Source organism: Sus scrofa, chromosome 6 (genome assembly GCF_054392235.1).
Source record: "Sus scrofa isolate SSC_HxYL_T2T_F1_AM1 chromosome 6, Sscrofa_HxYL_maternal_Yorkshire_Landrace_v2.0, whole genome shotgun sequence".
Lineage (NCBI taxonomy): Eukaryota > Metazoa > Chordata > Mammalia > Artiodactyla > Suidae > Sus > Sus scrofa.
In genome coordinates, this window is record NC_139388.1 from 164083182 (window position 1) to 164103600 (window position 20419).

Consider the following 20419-nt stretch of genomic DNA (forward strand, 5'->3'; position numbering starts at 1 on the left):
CCAAGTCTTCGACCTACACCATAGCTCATGGCAATGCTGGATCCTTAACCCACTGAGCCAGGCAATCAAAACTGCATTCTCATGGATACTAGTCAGCTTTGTTACCACTGAGCCAGGATGGGAACTCCTACAAAGATTTAATTTTCTTAAAGTCCAATTTGTCCATATTTTCTTTTGTTGTCATATCCAAGAAATCACTACCAAATCCAATGTTTTGCAGTTCAGAAATGCCCTATGTTTTTACCTAAGGATTTTATTATTTTAGGTCTTTACTTTTTTTTTTTTTTTTTTTTTTTTTTTTTTTTTTTTTTTTGCTTTTTAGGTCTTATTTTGATCTATTTTGAATTTTTTTTTTTAATATGGCATTAGGTAAGGGGGGGGTCCAACTTCATTGTTTTGCATGTGGAAATCCATGTACCATTTTTCCAGTCAAAAGAACTTTTTCCCATTTTAATGGTCTTATAGCACCCTTATCAAAAATCATTTGACCATATATGTGAGGACTTATTTCTGGACAGAATGCCTGACATTTTATAGGCTACAAAGATGAATCTGAGTACAGATTGTCCTCACACACTAGAATTGGTCATAGAGAGATTGTTAGAATGGAGTCTTTTTTTGCTTTGGAGAAAAGATTTGAGGTAGATGGAGTAATATAGCTGACTTAAAGGGAATTCGTGTTAGAATTATAGACCTTCAGACCCCTTTCCTGCCCTAGTTCACCTAGTTCACATACTTGTTTTTATATGAGGAAAAAGAGGCCTTGTGTTACTCTTTTTTTTTTTTTTTTTGGTCTTTTTGCTATTTCTTGGGCCGCTCCGGCGGCATATGGAGGTTCCCAGGCTAGGGGTCCAATCAGAGCTGTAGCCACCGGCCTACGCCAGAGCCACAGCAACTCGGGATCCCAGCCGCGTCTGCAACCTACACCACAGCTCACGGCAACGCCGGATCATTAACCCACTGAGCAAGGGCAGAGACCGAACCCGCAACCTCATGGTTCCTAGTCGGATTCGTTAACCACTGCACCACGACGGGAACTCCTGTGTTACTCTTGAGGTAAGAATTACCGAAAGACAGACATTGTGGAAGATGATTTCAGCTCAGTGAAGAAAGAACTTCTAATATCTAGCATAGATAGATGGGGGAAGAAATGAGCTCTCTAAGTACACATATTCAAACAGAAGTTGTGTTACAGTAATCGTTGTGAGGCCCCTCTCTTGGGGCCCTAGCTGAACTGAAGACCCCCTGGCTTTGTCAGGGAGTTCTTTCCCACTCAGCTTCACACTGCCAATAATGCAACTGAGTTTGGTGTGAAGCAAGACAAACCTTTATTCAATGGCTAGAGAATGGAGAAAGGGAACTTATAATCTAAAAGCACCTCTCCCCAAAGGAAGAGGAGTAAGGGAATTTTAAGCAAAGGGGTCAACAGGACTCTAGGAAAGGAGCGGAGATCTTCAGGGACAGCTGGAGCATGCACAGTCTTTCATGGTCTTTTGCATGCAGCACCATTTGTACCTATCCCCACTTTGGGCAGAGATCTTAGCATGGTCATAAAACAAAGGAAACTTTCAGATACCTCCAGGTTTCATCTGAGCAGGAAGTTCCTTGGTCAAGTCAGAGCTGGTTAGGTGTGGTTGACCATTGTTTATCTATCAAAGAGCATATCTCTTCGAGTACACCTGCAAAGCATCTCTACCAATACCAGCAGGTATTTTGAAACAAGCACAGAGATAAATTAGGGCAAGTATATTTCAGCTCTCAGGGGTTGGTATGGAAACAGAGATAAATCAAGGCAAGGAAATCTGAACTTTTAGCTCACTTTGCGCACCATCTTGGACCTAGCTAATTCAGTCTGGTTTTATCATGATCCTTTGTGGCATCCTGTTGATAAAATACAGCTAGCCTGGGAGTTCCCATTGTGGCACAGTGGAAACGAATCCAATTAGGAACCATGAGGCTTCAGGTTCGATCCCTGGCCTTGCTCAGTGGGTTAAGGATCTGGCATTGCCGTGAGCTGTCGTGTAGGTCACAGATGTCGCTTTGATCGTTGCTGTGGCTGTGGCTTAGGCCGGCTGCTCTAGCTCCGATTTGACCCCTGGGAACTTCCACATGTTGCAGGTGGTGCAGCCCATAAAAAAAAAAGGCAAAAGGCTGCTTTTTAAAATGGTATACATGGAAAGTACGCATTGTGGTTCAATGATAATGAACCTGACTAGGATCCATAAGGATGCGGGTTCGATCCCTGGCCTTGCTCAGTGGAACTCCGAAACATTTTTTTTGACTAGAGCTCATCGCTTGTATCTGGGCTGCTGTGGCTGTGGTATAGGCCAGCAGCTATAGCTCTGATTTGACCCCTAGCCTGGGAACCTCCATATGTCAGGAGTGGGGCTCTAAAAAGCAAAAAAAAGGGGGGGGGGCTTACATGGCCCTTATGATGTGGTCCTAGGCTACAATTATAGCATTATCTCCTGCCCTGTATCTGTATTTTTGATATATCTACCTATATAAACTCTAATATCTTTTCTAACCCTCAGGTCTTATTCACATTAAAGAAAAAGCCACCTTAGAAAAAAAAAAACAGGCCGTTTCTAATAGTTCAAGGAAGTAAGGTAAAGGGTGTGGCTGTCATTAAAAATTCCACACATTGAATCCTCAGAGCAAATTAAATGGAATCAATGGGTGGCAAGTACTCACATGTGCTACTGTGAGTTAATGGGCACATGAAATCTCAACTGGAGCAGATGAGAAGAAACTATTTTCAGGAGAAAGGGAATTAATTTTTGTTGACTGTTCACTATGAAATAGGCATTTTAACATATTTTAGCTTATTCAATTTCAAGAATGCAAAAAATACAAAAAGAAATTGATCTGTTATATTATCTTAGAGGCTTTGGTATTGCAATGTTATTTCTAAGAATCACAAAAATTTTAAACTTTGAGCTTTACTATTTTGCAGACAATGTAGAGTGTCAACAAGCTATTTCTAGGTATTTTCTATGTTTCAGAATTGTTCTGGGTGCTTCTTCTTCTGGGTGAAGAAGACATGGTTAGGACAATATCATGGGACTGAAACATTCGTTTTTGTGTGTCTGTGTGTGTGTCTTTTTAAGTCGCACCTACAGCATATGCAAGTTCCCAGGTAGGGGCTGATCTGAGCTGTAGCTGCCGGCTTACACCTACAGCCACAGCAACTCCAGATCCAAGCCACATCTGTGACCTACACCACAGCTCATGACAACAATGGATCCTTAACCCACTGAGTGAGGCCAGGAATTAAACTTGCATCCTCATGGACACTAGTCAGATTTATTACCACTGACCTACGACGGGAACTCCCAAACACTTTATTTGCCTAGAGTTCATCATCAGCCAGGGCCTACAAAAGCTTACCAATCCCTGAAGTCTCTTTCCTTGAAGAAATCAGTTATAGGGAAAAAAGGAGCCTCAGATGGAAGTTTAGCAGATCCAATCATATCTTTTCCTTCCTTATGAACATTTAATAATTTCTCATTCACTATAGGATACAATCTGTGCTTTGGAATGGTGTACATTGCCCTTTATGATTTGTTCCCTTTATGATTTACCAATAGATCTACTTTTTTTTTTTTTTTTCCTTGTCTTTTGTTGTTGTTGTTGTTGCTATTTCTTGGGCCGCTTCCACGGCATATGGAGGTTCCCAGGCTAGGGGTTGAATCGGAGCTGTGGCCACTGGCCTACGCCAGAGCCACAGCAACGCGGGATCCGAGCCTCCTCTGCAACCTACACCACAGCTCACGGCAAGGCCAGATCCTTAACCCACTGAGCAAGGGCAGGGACCGAACCCGCAACCTCATGGTTCCTAGTCGGATTCGTTAACCACTGTGCCACAACGGGAACTCCAGATCTACTTGTTTTGAGCAGACTAATCTTTAAGGTATCTTTCTGTTCTGATTTTATTCACCAAATAATCATTTCATCCAATATGATGCTTTTTGATTGGGTTTTCTTATCACCTAGGAAGAGAATAGAATATGAATATTGATCCACTGGACAATAATAGTTCGCATCACACATGGTGAAATAAGATTTTTGCTGTCAGTAATTTTCACCTGAGTTTGGATGAAATTGAGTTCCCAGAATTTCTGAATTGGAAGGCTAAATTTGGAGACTTAACCACAATCATGAAGTCCTCTTTGCAAGTATCAGATGTAAGTCCTTAGTGTATTTACCCAGAGCAGTCACATATTTACCATTTAATTTCTCATTAAGCTATTGGTGATTCACTGGAAAAAAACACAGAACTGGTATTCTAGGCCCTATTGTATGATCCTGGTCACTAAGTCTCTTATGCCCTAAGTTTCCTCATTTTTCACGTAGAAATACTTGCTCTAATTCCATTTTATTGTGATGATGAATCAGAGTATAGTGACAAAAATTTCAATTTATCAAGTATGGAGGTGTTATAAGGAATACAAATATTAAGTATGTTCACAAGTTTATAATTTAATGGGGTTAGACATGAAAGTAATGTGCAGAGATTCAGAGAATGGAGGACTCACATTCAGTAGAGGGGGGTTATCAGGATAATTTAATAAAGGCGGTAAAAGTTGAGCTGGATCTTGAGGAATAGGAAAGGTGATAGAAGAGAGTTATCTGGAAGGGATAGGTGTAGAAAGGCACTGGGATTCTCAGTTTGGCACCAGCCTTTGTTTTCAGACTCATTATCTTCTGCACACTCCAGACAAAAGGATATTCTCAGAATCACAAACCAGTGTCCTACACATAGCCGGCAAGCCTTCAAGGTTCAGCTTCTACCTCTTCCATTATAGCCTCACCCAAGTAGAATTTATCATGTTCTCTGCTTTATTAGCCCAGCTCATTGTTCATATAACTTATTGCTTTGATAAAATGACTTTCCTTGCTCAATGGTAAACTTTTTTGGAGACAGCAATCTGGTTTGTCTTTGTAACTCTAACTCAATGCTTTGCTCTTATTAAGTAAGGGGGAAATTTTGTTCAATTGAACTTGCTTCAAGGATACAGATATCCTTCACTAAAAAGGACGTGTTAGTATCATCTTAATGTTTCTACAGGCTCTAAATTTGGGACCTGCTAGTTTTCTTACATCATCTCTGTGGAGTAGGTATTTTGTTGTTAAAAACTTAAAAATTTAAACTCAGAGGGTATATTTGGTCAACGTCATCCAGCTGATAAGTGCTGAAGCCTGGTAGGGCTCTTTTGGTTTGAAATCTACTACTCTATGCGCTTCACTGGAGCCCTCTGGCATGAGACATGGTATGGGTAAAATGTACTTATTCTCAGGGTTTGTTTAAAAATAGGAGCAATAGCATGGACCTCATGGGATTGTTAATGAGGATTAAATGCTGAAATATGTGCAATCTCTTACTCAGTGACTAACACTTAGTGGGCAATGTATAAACCCTTCTCATTAAGCTTCAGTTTCATCTAAACAAATAGATCAATGAGAAGTATTCACTTCTGAGGTGCAAAGTAGATGGACTCTGCAGAGAGGGAAGGCCCTTTCTGTAAACTTTTATAGCTCACAGCCTCTGAGTTACATCATGAGAAATTTTATAAAGCAGAATCTTGTAAATACTCAAGATTCTGCATCTTCTCTCATATCCACCGCATCATATCCTTTTCCTGCCTTAGCATGTGTCAAATGCAGTTGGACTGTAGTTGTGTGATTTGTCTAGCTTTGAGGTTAGAGGTTGGGTGAATAATCTTCAAGGCTGGGGCCTTAAAAAAAATACCAAAAAAAAAAACCCCAAAAACTTAAGTCCATTCGGATCGCGACTTTAAATAAGTATGCTGAGGAACCTACATTAAAAGCAGGAGAGGAAGGAGGCTGATGGTTGGCAGCTGATTCCAAACCCATGTGAAACTAAATAAATGACTTCTAAAATCTTTTCTCTGGGGGGTTGGGGGGATGCTCCAGATATTTCTCCAGACCTCCTTTACTCCATTTTAAAAGAAATTGTCTGGTGCGTTCCTATTGCGCTGCGGTGGAAACAAATTCCACTAGGAATCCTGAGGTTGCGGGTTCCATCCCTGGCCTTGCTGAGTGGGTTAAGGATCCAGCGTTGCTGTGAGCTGTGGTGTAGGTCGCAGACAGCTGGGATCTGGCCGTGGCTGTGGTGTAGGCCTGCAACTGTAGCTCAGATTTGACTCCTAGCCCGGGAACCTCCACGTGCTGCCCTAAAAAGCAAAATAAAGTAAAATAAATTGCCTGCATCTTGAAAGAAGATGATTCCAGCTTTGGGGGGCTGACAGCATAGGCGGGGTCAGGAAAGGGTGGGAACGACCCCGGGGCTTCCTCTGTCCACCTACTCTCTCAGGTGTTTAGAAGCCCACACTAACCGCCGAGGGTCCGGGTGCCATGCCCATGGGCCAGGCCGGAGGGTGCACGTCCCAAACCGGTCTTCCTTCCTGGGGGCGGGGGAGGCTTTCGGCCCCTCTTTCCGCTTGGGGGTCCTCCGCAGGGAGGTCCGCAGGCCCATGAATAGATCTGAGAGGCGCGGCTATGCCCGCAACCCCCGCCTCCTCAGGCCTCTCCGAGCTCCCCAGGGGGCTCCCGGACCGGGGCCCGACGCTGCGACCCTCGCTCGGTGGCCCCGCCCCTCCCCGCGAGCCCGAGCGGCCTCCGACCCTCCCCCAACGCTAGAGGGCCCCGCCCCCTCCTCGCGGGCTAACGAGTGTCCTCGCGCGCTCGCCCCTTCCCTCAGCGTGGCTGTGAGTGCGCTGTCCTCCCACGTCGGCCCCCTCCCGTTGTTTCTCGCCGCCACCTCTAGCCCCCGAACGTAGCCCCGCCCCCACTGGTGTTTACTGTCCCCCGCCCCGGTTCAGCCAGTGCCCTGGGGCCCCCAGAACGAAGGGAGGGGGCACCCCTAAAGCCTTCCCTCGGCGCTTCCTCTCTGGGGTCTCCCGGGCATCTATCGCCTACCCTCGCCCGGGTCAGGACTCCATTCAGGGTTCTGTCCCTCTCTCCCCTCCCCCTCTCCTCGGCTCCCCCCACCTTCTCCCTCGGCCCCCTCCCCTCAGCAGGTCCTCCTCTTTCTCTCCCCCTCTCTCCTCCCCCTCCCCATCCCTTCCCCCCCACAATGCAGTTCGCGGCGCGGCGGACATGGCGGTGGAGTCCTGAGCTCGTCGTGTCCCGGCCTCCAGCGGCGACGGCAGTGACGGCGGCAGCGGGAGGCGGAGGGGGAGCGGGAGCCACTGAGATGAGGAGGCGCCGCGCGCGCCTGTAGCTCGCGGGCCTCGCAGGTACGGAGGTTCTGGCCGCGGCGCAGCCGCCGGCGCCGAGGGGGTGTGCTCTGGGCAGGCCGGGCGGCCCCCTGTTCGCCCTCCTCAGGTGCCGCGCCTCGCAGGTGTCAGGGGCCCGGCCCGAGCGCGTGTCAGCCGCCCCCTTGGGGCCTGACACTTCTTTCTTTACGGGAATGGGCTTCGCGTGTCCCAGGGGAAGGCAGAGATGAGGGAAGTAGGGGCGGCGGCCTGGGCGGCCTGAGGTGGGCATCGGGGCGCGTAGGGGCCGAACTCCACAGTGAGGCTGGGGCTCTCGGCCGCGGGCCGAAACCTGTGGACCCGGGCGGCGGATTTGGAGTTAACGGGATAGCAGTGAGCATTTTCTGGGTGCGATAGGATTCCCTGCCATGTGTGCCTTTTTTTCACCCCTGCTTAGACATAGATATACGTATGTAATGTATAAATACACACACGCAAATAATACATAATAAACACTTATTCCGGGCCCGCCCTTGTCGGGTGGAAAGAAGGCCGAGGTGTCTGGTGAGAGGGTTTCCTTTCTTGGTCGCCCGCCTTCTCTCTCCCTTGCCCCCCAGTCGAAGGGTGGTAATGAACGCTTTTGACGTGGGAAACTGTGAGATTGGTATTTGTAAACATACAGCACTCGCGGAGTGTATTGTACGCCTCCGCGAGAGGTTTCAGGTCCTTTTGGTATCGTGATTGCAAAAGAATGAGATATTTAGACCTGAAAGAAGCACAGCATCGGGGTTTCTAGCCGTACCTGAATGGGATGAATTACTGCTATTTTAACAACGTTGATTAAACACCTTCTTTTTAAAAGATTATCAAATCTTTAATTAGATGAATTTTGTACCTTGCGCGAGATTTTAGTTTCGGTGTACCATGTATCTTCGCTTTGATATATTTTTGATACAAAAGTAGTTCCTTACACATTTGACATTCGACCCTTTTTGTAATCGCTTTAGTGTTCAGAAATGCAGTTCGAATTGTGTGTTTTTGGCATGCATTTAGTAATTAGCTGGAGTGGATCAGATTACCTTTTGTTTCCAAAGATCGCCCCCCCCCAGTCTTGTAGTAGCGAAATGTGTAACACTTGGTGAAACAGAACATATCCTGTTTTCTGTTTTTCAATTAATGAGAACTATTAGCTAATAAAACCGGATAATCCCAACTGGATATGATAATTTCGAGAGAATGCCATATCAAGGTGGTGAATTGTAGGATGTTTCAAAAAAAGTTTTTCTTTTTTATTGTTACTATCAGTCAGCATGTTCTGTATATGAGTAAAATGTACGCTGAAATTTTCTTTAGGCTCAGAACTCTTATATGTCTCCTTAAAATTGTTGCACTAAATTGCATCCTAGTACTGCTTACTCACAACTTAAAAATTATTACATATTCTTTTAGAAAACCGTGCTTAAATAATTAATGGATTCACTAGTGTCTAGCGTACCGTGATCCTTTTATAAACAAATTGTAAAGAGTGCTTCTTAAAAACCATTTACTTTGGGGAAGATAAGAAATTTAAGTTGTTTTATGCTTTAAAAAGATGATATAATACAAACAAAAGATAATACAAAAGATAATACAAACAAAAGAAAGTTGCTTTAAAAAAAAGCTTTTAGATAAAATTTCCTGCTGTTTGCAATTTTTCATTTGACTTGTGTGGAAAATGAAAAAAATAAAGTTTACTTGAAATAATACAGAAGTGGAAGTGAAAGTTATTTGCATTTAATGTTTTGAGTTTAGCAAATATCTAAATACAGAAAGGAAATTAAAATCTTTTCATTGTCCTAGGTCAAGTTGTTAGTAATACAGATAAACTAAGATGTTATCATGCATATAAGTTTAGTTCAATATTGTAAATTCTAAATCACACCTAGAAATACATTTATTTTTAGTTAATTTAGCTGGAACAGTACAGTGTCTCCATTATAATTTTAGACATATTAAAGTAAAAATTTGTAATTGTAATATAAATATTTGAATAATAAAAAGCTGTTTAAAGATAATTTTTGTTCTCAGAGAAGAGTCATTTTAGTAAAAGTAAGTAATTGGAGAACTTTTTTTTTAACTCAAAGTTAACCTTGACATGCCTAATAAGCAGCATTATTATGTAGTGTTTTAAAGAATATCAAATCAGTATCTGTGGGTAGAGAAAGGTATTTGAATTTTATTTCTGCTGAAAGTTTTTGGTTTCAGAACTATTAAGATTTAACCTGTTGGAGTTCCTGTTGTGGTTCAGTGGAAATGTATCTGACTAGTAAGCATGAGGTTGCAGGTTCAATCCTGGCCTCACTCGGTGGGCTAAGGATCCTGTGTTGCCATGAGCTACAGTGTAGGTTGCAGGCATGGCTCAGATCCTGCGTTGCACAGGCTAGCAGCTGTGGCTCCAATTTGATCCCTAGCCTGGGAACCTCCATATGCAGAGTGCAGCCCTAAAAGGAAAAAGAAAAGGAAAAAAAAAGACTTGATACAACAGAGTTCAGTGAGATGTGTTAATTCCTAAACTGCAAATGCTTGAATTCATAATGTTACAAATGCAGTTAATTGTTACTGCTGAGAGAAATATGTCTAAAAAAGAACAATTCTAGAAATACTTGAAACAGGCCAGGGAAAGGGAAACTGTAGACTTTTTTCTTCTTAATTTTAGAAGAATTAGGATTTTTATACTGAACTAAGTAAATTAGAATAGTTTTCACTAAACTTTTACCTGTTTTGTTTCAGGCATTTACTAGACAGGTTTATGTAGTTTTTTCATTTGTTCAATGTAGCACACCTATGAAACCTGTTTTATAGATGAGCCATCTCTGACACAGAGGTTAATTTGCGGAAAAATCATAGAAAGATTCAAAGCAGCTCTGTGTTCTATATGTACCATGTTGCTTCCCTTGCTTCTCACAACGTGTAAACTGAATTTCACCCTTCCCTAAACACCAAGCCCTATAACATTTTGTATAATTGTATTTTCCCCACTTATATAGTAGAAACTGCCTAAGGTTGCTCATTCATTCATCATTAAATCATTTATTTCATCAAACATTTGCATTTGTATTTTACTCTAGACATTGCAAGATTTTAGAGATACCAAATTATTGAAGACGGTGTCTTACTTTGGAGAACTCAATCTACATATAATACGTACAACACAGTAGATTATGGGAGGTCAGAAGAAAGAAGCTTGCTCTTGAGGAATGAGTAGGATTTTTCTAGATGGAGAAGGGGAGAGACAGGAGGCCCTTCCAAAGTAAAGGAATGTTTGCAAAGGTGATAGTTTGTTATAGGGCTTGGTAGGGTGAAAGGTAGTTTAAGAATTGAGTTATAGATAGAGTGGTGAGAAAAATTATGTGAAGTAGCAGTCAGATTGTGAAGATTATTGTGTATGTTAAATGAAGCCATTTGGATTTTTATCTTGTAAAGTGAAATAAATCACCAGGTAGGATAGTGGTTGATAGTGGTTGAGCTATAATTAAAATTGTGTTCTGACTCCCTAGTTTAGTATTTCTTGGCTTCTCTACCAACAGATTTTACTTGTTTTCAGTGGATAGTCTTTGCCTGTCTCTTTTCCTCTCCCTAGTTGCTATATTTCAGGCTTTTTTTTTTTTTTTTTTTTGAGGATCTTGTGATCCAAGTCTTACTGTCCAAGAATGTTTCTTAGAAGATTCTTTTGAGATAAAGATACCTCTGGGAGAAATCACCTTGTTATGGTTACTCAAGAAATGTTTTCACTCCTTGGCTTGGATTAGTTGACTACTTTCTAATTTATCACTAGAAAGCAATAGAATAGGTTATTGGGGAGCGTGGGCAGGAAAGCAGAGGCAGCATTCATGCAAACTTAGTGTTCATCAGTGAAGATGAGCAAAGCCCTAATCTTTATACAAAACAATCTGTATTTTCATAAAATTAGGTATTTTCTAAGTCCCACAATAATCTGGTAGGTTTTGTGTGTGTGTGTGTCTTTTTTTTTTTTTTAACGGCCGTATTGTGGCATGTGGAAATTCCCATACTAGGGGTCAAATCAGAGCTGCAGCTGCCAGCCTGCACCACAGCCACAGCAAAGTGGGATCCGAGCAGCGTCTGTGACCTACACTGCAGCTCACGGCAATGCAGGAAGGATTCTTAACCCACTGAGTAAGCCAGGGATCAAACCTGTGTCCTCTTGGATGCTAGTCAGATTCATTTCTGCTGAGCCACGTCAGAACTCCCTAGTCTGATAGTCTTAAATGCGTATTTTATTTATAGTGATAACTTTTTTATTATCGTCATTTACAGGTGAGGACAGTAAGTGCAGAAGGGTTAAGTACCTTGGATTAGACCTCAAAGCTGTTTTGAGCTAGGATTTGAACTCAGAAACATTCCTGGACAGGATATCTGAGTCTGGAGTCAGAGCTCTTAACCACTCTACTATGTTGCACCTCAAGCTTAGGTTGCCAAAACTTAGTATGCAAAGGCTGTTAAATTCATTATAGTCATAGATTGTCAAAAAATATATTGTAAGAATATAAAGTATGAATTATACATGATAATGAAACCTGGTTGCATTTTGTCAGTCTAGCTGTACACTATAGTTTTAATAATCTAATTATCATTAAAATTGATAGTCATTAACTCGTTTAAGCTCTAGTCCTGCTGAGTGTTAGTTTAGGTCAGTGGTTTTCAGACTATGTTTGGATACCTTTTTTCCGGCGGAGGTGTGTCTCTGAGTCTCACATGTTTTCATAGTGATAGTAAGAAGATACTTAACTTTTCTCCTCTCATTTCTCATCTGGAATGTAGAGTGAGGGATACATGTGAAAACATTATTACTTTGATGGATATCGGAACGTGTAATAGGATTTTTTTTTCTTTTTCTTTGAGATTTAATTTATAATACCATAAAATTCACTCTTAAACTATGCAGTTCAGCTCATGGAGTTCCCTGGTGGCCTAACAGTTAAGGATTTGGCACTGTCATTGCTGTGGCTTGGGTTCAATCCCTAGCCCAGGAACTTCTGAATGCTTTGGGCGTGGCCAAAAAAACTAGAGAAGTATGCAGTTCAGTATACTCGTAATGTAACTATCATTATTACCTAATTCCAGAACATTTGCATCTTCCCAAAAGAAACCCTGTGTCCATTAGCATATCATCCTCCATCCCCCTCCATCTCAACCTTTTGGCAACCACTAAACTGCTTTCTGTCTATAGATTTGCCTCTTCTGGACATTTCATATAAATGCAGTCATACAACATGTGGCTTTTTGTGCCTGGCTTCTTTCACTAAACACAATGTTTTCAAGGTTCATCCATAATATATCATGTATTAGTGCTTCATTCCTTTTTATGGCTGAATAATACATTCTATAGAATATAGTCTATGGAGATACCACATTTTATATATCCATCATTTAGTAGGCATTTGGGTTGTTTCCACTTTTTCGCTATTAGGAATTATGTTACCTTGAACATAGATGTAAAAGTTTTTGTGTGGATGTATGTTTTCATTTCTCTTGGCTGTATACCCAGGAGTGGAATTGCCTAGTGTTTTGATACATTTATGTTTATGGAGGACGTGCCAAACTATTTTCCCAAGAGGCTGCACCATTTTATATTCCTGTTAGCAATGTATGAGGGTTCTAATTTCTCTGCATCCTTACCAACACTTGCTATTGTCCATTTTTTAATTATAACCATCCAGCTGTTGAGGTGATACCTCACTGTAGTTTTGATTTGCAATTCCCTGATGACTAATGATGTTGAGCATCTCTTCATGTGCCTCTTGGCTATTTGTATATCTTATTTGGAGAAACGTTTATTCAAATCCTTTGTTTATTTAAAAACAATTGGATTATTTCCCTCTTTACTGTTGAATTGTAAGAATTCTTTATAATAGTCTCTATTGTAAATCAACCATATTTCATTAAAATGTAAAAGAAGAGTTTTTTATATATTCTGGATACGAGACCCTTATCAGATAAATGAAATGCAAAAATGTTCTCCCATTTTGTGAGTTGTTTTTTTTCATGTCCCCTTTATTTTTTTTGGCTGCACTTGTGGCATACAGAAGTTCCTGGGCTGGGGATCAAACCCGAGCCACAGCAGTGACAACACCGGATCTTTAATTTGCTGAACCATCAGGAAACTGTCTTTTTTTAAATTTAAAAAGTTGTGGCAAAATAGGCATACTATAAAATTTTACCTTTTTAACCATTTTTAAGTGTATATTCAGTGATATTAGGTACATTCACGGTGTGGCACAACCATATCACCACTATCCATTTCCAGAACTTTTTCATTTTTTCCTATACACTCTGTGCCCATTAAGCAGTAACTCCTCATTTTTTCCTCTCTTCACCCTCTAGCAACCACCATTCTACTTTCTGTCTCTATGAATTTGGTTACTCAGTGTAATTACAGACATACATATGTCCTTTTTTGACTGTTTCATTTAGCAGGGTGTCTTTAGGTTCTTCCCTGTTGTAGCATGTGTCGGAAATTCCTTTTTAAGGCCATGCTATTGTTTATGTATATACCATATTTTGTTTATCCATTTACCTGTTGATAGGCACTTCCAGTTGCTTCTGCCTTTTGGCTGTTTTGAATAATGCTGCTTTGGATGTGGGCTTGCAAATATCTATTTGAGTCCCAGCTTTCAGTTCTTTGGGAATATACTCAGAAGTGGAATTGCTGGATCATATGACAAATCCATGTTTAATTTTTTGAGAAACTACCATTTTGTTCTTTTTCACTTTGAGTATATTTTTCATGCATCCAAATTTTAGATTTTGATAAAGTCCAATTTATCTTTTTTTTTCTTGTGCTTTGGGAGTCCTATTTAAGAAATCATTGCTGAAGCCCATATAATTTAAGGTTTACACCTATGTTTTCTTCTAACAGTTCTATTGTTTTAGCTTTTGCATTTAGGTCTTTGATCCGTTTTGAGTTATTTTTGTATGGGGTGTGAAGTAGAGGTCCAACTTCATTCTTCTGCATGTAGTTATCCAATTGTCCCAGCCCATTTAGTGACAAGACTATTCTTTCCCTTGTTGAATAGCCTTGGCATCATTGTTGAAAATCAGTTGACCATCAATGTCTCTGTTTATTTCTGGATTCTCCATTGATATGTATGTGTGTCTTTAAGCCAGTACTACCCAGTCTTGACTACTGTAGCTTTGTAGAAAGTTTTGAAGCTGAGAAGCTGAAGTTGTGAGTTCTCCAACTTTGTTTTTCTGTTTCAAGATTGTTTTAGCTATTCTTAGTGCTTTATATTTCTGTGTGACTTTTAGTATCAGAATGTCAATTTCTGAAGAAAATCTTGTACCTATTTTGTTAAATTTATTCCTAAGTATTTTGTTCTTTTTGATGCAGTGGAATTGTTGTGGGTTTTTTTTTGTTGTTGTTGTTGTTTTTTTTTTTTGTTTTTTTTTTTTTTTTTAGGGCTGCATCTTTGGCATATGGAAGTTGCCAGGCTAAGGGTCAAATTGAAGTTCCAACTGCCGTCCTATGCCACAGCCACAGCCACAGCCATGCCAGATCTGAGCCACATCTTCGATCTTGCATCAAGGCTGGATCCTTAACCGAGTGAGGCCAGGGATCAAACCTAAATCCTCATGGATTCTAGTCGGGTTCTTACCCCACTGAGCCACAACAGTAACTCCTAAAAATTGTTTTCTTAACTTCACTTTTGGACTGTTCATTGCTAGTGTGTAGAAATACAACTGATTTTTGTTTATTGATCTTGGATAGCAATCTTGCTGGATTCATTTTTTAGCTCTAATAGTTTTTTGTGGATTCCTTAGGATTTTCAATATACGAGATCATATATCTACGAGCAAGTTGATATTCTTCCTTACCAATCTGGTGCCTTTTATTTATTTATTTATTTATTTATTTATTTATTTTCTGGCTTAATTGCTCTGGCTAGTACAGTGTTGGATAGAAGTGAAGGCAACAGACATCCTTGCCTTATTTCTGCTCTTAGTCTTTCACCATTAAATATGATGTCATATGGGGGGCGTTTTTGATCAGGTTGAGGAAGTTTCTTTTGATTTCTCATTTGTTGAGTGTTTTTTATCGTAAAAGGGTCATAGATTTTATAAAATGCTTTTTTTGTGAGTGTCAGTTGAGATGACTATGTGGTTTTTGTCCTGTATTCTATTAATATGGTATATTGATTGATTTTCATGTGTTGAACAAATTTTGCATTCCTGGGAGAGAATACATTTGATCTTGATGTATAACCTTTTGTTGCTGGATTTGTTTTGGTAGTATTTCGTTGAGGGTTTTTGCATCTGTAGTCATGAGACATTGGTGTATGGTTTACCTGTAATGTCTTTGTCTGGTTTTGGCATTAGAGTAATATTGGCTTTATTGAATGAGTTAATAGTGTGTTCTTGTATTTGAAAAATTTCTCGGTTTTAGTATCTGCTGTTGTGTCAATAGCTATAACCTGCAAAAACAAAAGTTCATTGGATCCTTGGTAATTTTTTTTTTCTCTTTTTTACTTTTTCTGGGGCCATTCCTGCGGCTTATGGAGGTTCCCAGGCTAGGGGTCGAATCAGAGCTGTAGCCACCGGCCTACACCACAGCCACAGCAACTTGGGATCTGAGCTGTGTCTGCAGCCTACACCACAGCTCACGGCAACGCCAGATCCTTAACCCACTGAGCAAGGCCAGGGATCGAACCCGAAACCTCATGGTTCCTAGTCGGATTCTTTAACCACTGAGCCACGATGGGAACTCTAATCCTTAGTAATTTTTAAGAGTGTAAGTGCATCCTGAAGTCAAAAGTTTGAAAACTGCTGGTTTAGGCTAAGGACATAACTTAGTGCCTAAGTATTGAACCAAAAATTAGGACTCTTGTTTCTTGTCATAAACTAGTCCCATTTGTGTCCTTTTAGGCAAGTCATATACTCAGGGTGCCTCATTAATGTATAAGGCGGAAATACTGCAAGACTGTGTTGACTTTTCATACTGTAAGATGTGTAAAGATAAATGAATGGGCATACTGGACATATATATCAGCTGATGCTGTATCTTCAATTAAAATTTTTTTTTTTTTAATTTTTTGCTTTTTAGGGCTGCACCTAGGCTAGGTGTTCCTAGGAAGTTCCTAGGCTAGGGGTTGAATCGAGGCTGCAGCTGCTGGCCACAGCACCTTGGGATCCCAGCTGCATCTGTGACCTACACCACAGCTCATGGTAATGCTGGATCCCCAACCACTGAGCGAGGCCAGGGATTGAATCCGCATCCTCATGGATATTAGTCAGATTCATTTCGGCTGTGCCACAATGAGTACTCCCTGTATCTTCAATTTTTTTTTAAACTGAAATATTGCTGAGAGCTCCAAGATTTTTGTAGGAACTTATGATATTGTTATGTGACAGTGTTTTGAATTCTTTCATAATACTTATATTGTTTGTGTTTGAAACTTGTATTTAAGCTTTCTCAGGTAGTAACAAGGGTTTGGTTTTGTTTTGTCTTTTTAGGCACATGGAAGTTCCCAGGCTAGGGGTCAAATCGGAGCTGCAGCTGCCGGCCTACACTGCAGCCACAGCAACACCAGATCTGAGCCATGTCTGTGACCTATACCATATATGGTGTAGGCAATGCCAGATCCTTTAATGCACTGAGTGAGGCCAGGGATCAAACCTACATCTTCATGGATGCTAGTTAGGTTTGTTACTACTGAGCTATAACGTGAACTCCAAGTAGTACCTGTTTTAAACCAGTGATTTTTTTCTATATATGAGAGTTACGCTTTCTTAGGAGGGTATTTCATAATCACTTTGGAAGGCTGTATAAACCACTCACAGCTTGCCGCCTCTACCCTCTTATTCTTGTGTTCCTCTTTATCCCTGTTGGGCATATATTCTATTTCTCAGATGTATTAGAACAGAAAAGAGATGGAGAACCACTATGCTGAATCCTCTAAGGGATGTAGCTTGTTTCCTTCACACCTACTTCCTCAAAGTCAGAAAACCAGACCCATGTTTTTCTATATATTGTCTGTTTATTCTTCCGTATTCCTCTAAAATTTTTCTTCTTTTAAGACTGATGCCTTGCTGGCTGTTTCTTACCTGACTTTGTCATTTCAGTCTAGGAATCTCTAGGTCACTCCCCTATATTCACTGATACTTTTTTTCCCCACTGATTCGTTGATATGATTCTTGATGTCATATCAGACAATTACAGTTGGAAGCATAACACTGAAGGTTACCTAACAACTTTATTTTTCCTTAATTTCTATATCCCAGTGGTATTCAACTCTGCTTTCTTTGACAAACCTGCTCATATGGTTCAAAGATTGTCCTGCTGACCACAGTCTCCTTAATATCTATGCATCTTTTTCATCTTTAGTTTTCTCATCTATCCCTAACCTTTTTTGGGCTTTATCCTTCCCCCTCACCAGTACTGTTACTGTTGTGTTCACTTACCCTGTTGAAGTAGTCGTTCTGCCAGTACCCTAACCAGTATGAATTTAAATGTTTGCAAATTGTATGAACTAGTAGACTGGTATTTTATAATATCATAATTAGGTCTTTAACACAGCCTGGCAGTGTTTTGATCAGATTTCTTTCCTGTTTCTCACATTCAGTCTTGGTTTACCCATGTCTTAGGTCCTCTACTGCCCTCTGCTTTTCTCAGTCAGTGCTGGCCTTCTGTTTCATAGAGCAGTTTTATAACATTTGTGTTCCTCATAGTTCTTTGAAATGCCAATAGATGGTCCTGGCAAAAGAGGCTTTTTTTAGCCAAATACATCTGAGAATTGTTACAAATTAGATCTCTCTTGTAGAGATTTAGAGTCTTTATTAGTATATTGAAGCATCTGAAAGGTCCTTTTGGGAAGAAACCCATTTAACCTTTAACGCAGCCTTTCTATCTCCCTAATTCCACCAAAATTGCTTATGATAAGGCCTCAAATAACCTCCTAATACTTCTTACTATTATTGATAATTACTCTTATTTACTTGAGTGATGTCTCCTTTTCCTCTCACCTCTGTCCTCTGTTATCCAGAAGTTAAAGTGCATATTGTGCTACTTCTGCTTATAATTAATGACGTCTCTTTGCTAAAGTCTAAACTCGACTTGCTGTGCAAATGTGTACCAGTTTACATTCATAGTTCATCTCCTGTATTCAATATGCATTCTTTTTTTTTTTTTTTTTTTAACACTACTCTGTGGCATATGGACTTCCCAGGCCCGGGATCAGATCTCAGCTGCAGTTTTGACCTGTGCTGTAGCTGCCGCAGTGCTAGATCTTTTTTTTTTTTTTTTTTTTTTTTTGTCTTTTTGCCTTTTCTTGAGCTGCTCCTGTGGCATATGGAGGTTCCCAGGGCAGGGGTCGAATTGGAGCTGTAGTCGCCAGCCTACACCACAGCCACAGCAATGTCAGAGCCAAGCCGCATCTTCGACCCACACCACAGCTCATGGCAATGCCGGATCCTTAACCTACTGAGCAAGGCCAGGGATCGAACCTGCAACCTCTTGGTTCCTAGTTGGATTCATTAACCACTGCGCCACGATGGGAACTCTAGCTGTGCTAGATCTTTAACCCACTGTGCCAGGCCGGGGGTAAAACCTGTGTCTCAGCACTGCAGAGATGCCGCAAATCCCATTGTACCATAGTGGGAACTTATGTGCATGTTATTTTATGGTCCTAAAAAACTTGCCAGGGAGTTTCCTCGTGGTTTGGTGGTTAGGATTTGGCTCTACTACCACTTGGACTGAAGTTTGATCCCTGGTCTGGGAACTGAGATGCCACATCAAGCCACCGCATGCTGTAGCCAAAAGAAAAACAAACCAACCAACCCAGCTTGTCAGAGTTTTATAAATGTATTTTGTCTAGTACATACAAATCTTATCTTATTCTTTCTTACTCCCTCTCCCAAGTGGGAAATTCTTTCTCAGCTCAGCTGTTATCTCTAGATGAAGGCTTTTCCCTAGGCTCTTTCCTCAGGATTTCCTTAGCATGTGTCACATAGTATTGTCATTATTTGTTTATATGATTGTCTCTCCTTTAGACATGAACCTATTATTTATATTCTTAGCTTTTAACTGAGTGTCTTATATGTGAATATTGACAATTAATATTTGTTAAAATTAATTCCAGATTTACATTTGTTCATCTGAATGTATGCAAAACCAGTTAAATAATTTGTAGGGCCTAGTACAAAACACAAGTGCAGGGTCTCTTGTTCAAAAAACAGGAAAAAATTACTGTTAAAGTTACTAAAAGTTTTTTTCTTTCTTCTTTGATCTTTCTCTCAACTTGTCATGTTTATTTTTTATATCATTCTAAATAAAGAACAATAGAAATTGTTAAATTATTAAGCATGAATTTTACTGGTTGTCTTTATATCGTGCAATGCCAGGTTTCAGTGCAGATGTATTATTATTATTTATTTATTTATTTGTTTGTTTTGTCTTTTCCAGGGCCACACCTGTGGCATCTGGAGGTTCCCAGGCTAGGGGTCTAATCAGAGATGTAGCTGCCAGCCTGTGCCACAGCCACAGCAACATGGGATCCGAGCCAAGTGTGCAACCTACACCACAGCTCACAGCAACGCCAGATCCCTAACCCACTGAGTAAGGCCAGGGATCGAACCCGCGACCTCATGGTTCCTAGTCAGATTCACTAACCACTAAGCCATGATAGGAACTCCTCATGATGTATTATTATTTAACTCATGTGAAATTGCTGGTATTTCATAGCTTATACATATATTTCATTCTTATCATCAGAACAGGAAAAACATTGCACAAAACTTACTCAGCTGTTTTCATTTCTTATACTGTTATATTGTATCAACAGTCTCTACCCTTAGCTTTGGCAGGACTTAAAAGGAACTGTGGTTTGCTCTTTCTCTTTCCTTCTGTGTTGTCACTTTTAACATAAGTGGTTAATTCAGGGAAGTAATGTAAGAAAAGATATGATAGGCTTTTTGGTCATTCATGTTTCTTGCAATTCCATTGACTTTCTTCTGTGTTTTTGTTTTTGTTTTTTTTTTGTCTTTTTAGGGCCGCCCTGAGGCATATGGAAATTCCCACGCTAGGGGTCGAATCGGAGCTCCAGCTGCTGGCCTACACCACAGCCATAACAATGCAGGATCCTTAACCCACTGAGCAAGGCCAGGGATGGAACCTTGGTCCTCATGGATCCTAGTTGGGTGTGTTAACC

General features: G+C 40.6%; 1 protein-coding gene and 1 long non-coding RNA gene across 24 annotated transcripts in view; one reads left to right on the forward strand and one right to left on the reverse strand.

Annotated features, from left to right (window-relative positions):
* Nucleotides 1-4462: 4462 nt before the first annotated feature.
* Nucleotides 4463-6625, reverse strand: LOC146402965 (uncharacterized). The gene is made up of 2 exons (XR_014808334.1): nucleotides 6360-6625; nucleotides 4463-6197 (listed from the first exon to the last, which is right to left on the reverse strand). It is a non-coding gene; the product is annotated as an uncharacterized LOC146402965 (long non-coding RNA).
* Nucleotides 6626-7113: 488 nt separating this feature from the next.
* The window catches only part of TUT4 (terminal uridylyl transferase 4), a 150527-nt gene continuing 137221 nt past the window's right edge, over nucleotides 7114-20419 (forward strand). For all 23 annotated transcript variants that reach the window (XR_014808270.1, XM_084965066.1, XM_021096637.2 and 20 more), the window contains exon 1: nucleotides 7114-7262. The gene's annotated coding sequence lies outside the window, so the exon portion shown is untranslated. The remainder of the gene's footprint in view (nucleotides 7263-20419) is intronic.